Source organism: Sinocyclocheilus rhinocerous, unplaced genomic scaffold (assembly GCF_001515625.1).
Source record: "Sinocyclocheilus rhinocerous isolate Xijiao unplaced genomic scaffold, SAMN03320098_v1.1 scaffold287, whole genome shotgun sequence".
NCBI lineage: Eukaryota > Metazoa > Chordata > Actinopteri > Cypriniformes > Cyprinidae > Sinocyclocheilus > Sinocyclocheilus rhinocerous.
In genome coordinates this window covers 456,772-457,851 of record NW_015633524.1, presented here as the reverse complement: position 1 = coordinate 457,851, position 1,080 = coordinate 456,772, and positions in this window count along the sequence as shown.

Sequence of the window (1,080 nt, the reverse complement as noted above, 5' to 3'; positions counted from 1 at the left end):
AGTTTTTGGCTCAAGGTCTGCATTTAAAGTCACACCAGAGGTGTTCAGCTGGGATTAGGACTTGGCTTTCTGCAGACCAGTCAAGTTCTTCCACACTGACTGAATCAATCTTTTTTATTTATTTTTTTTAACCTTGCCTTATACACAGAGGCATTGTTGTGTTAGAATAGAAATTGGTCCTGTTCAAACTATTGGTATAAAATCAGAAGCACACAATTCCCCAGAATGCTTAAACATTAAGATTTGTACTCGTGGAAATTACTAAGTCAAAGTAGTCAAACCTGTTCATTAGAAGGGGGGGTCCCAATACTTTGGGCAATATAGTGTATGTTTGGTGCGGTAGGGGGCCCAACCTCATATTCTTTCATAGGGCCCAAAATTGCTAGCGGCGCCCCTGTCCCCGGTTGTTGTTTTAGAACATTAAGCCCGCTCCACTGCACTACATTTGCGCTCACGTCTCGCGTCTTTTGCAGTGTCTCGAACCACTGCCTAGAATGTCCTGCGACGGGGCCCCCAAAAGGCAGGGGCCCCTACGCACCGCGGGGGCTGCGGGGGTGTCCCGTACGCCACTGACCGTGATACAACCATCCTGATATCACAATGAAGAAAAACTTGATTAAAAATTAAATTCTTGAAGTATTTTAACAAAATTCAAAAACCAGTCACGTGGTCCAGCAACATGTAAAAAAAAAAAGCATAAAAACAGGAAAGGATCATGGAGAGGATGCCCCAGACCCTTATTATGTCTGTCAAGATCAATAAATCACCTAAAATATCACATAATTAGATTTTTTTATGCATAGACAAAGTTATTTCCATTTTTAAAATGTCATGATGTGATTCCTCAACATGTAATAATAATAATAATTAATAAACCATGACATTTAAAAAAAAATACCCTTTTTCCCTTTTAGTCAATAAGTAATCAATAATTTTGGATTTATTCAAAACCATATAAAACCAACATGAAAGAGGCTAGATTTACTAAGAACTTTGCACATGTTATACACTGTTTTGGATTTTGTTTTCCCTTAATAATAAAAACCTTCATTTAAAAACTGCATGTTGTGTTCACTTGTG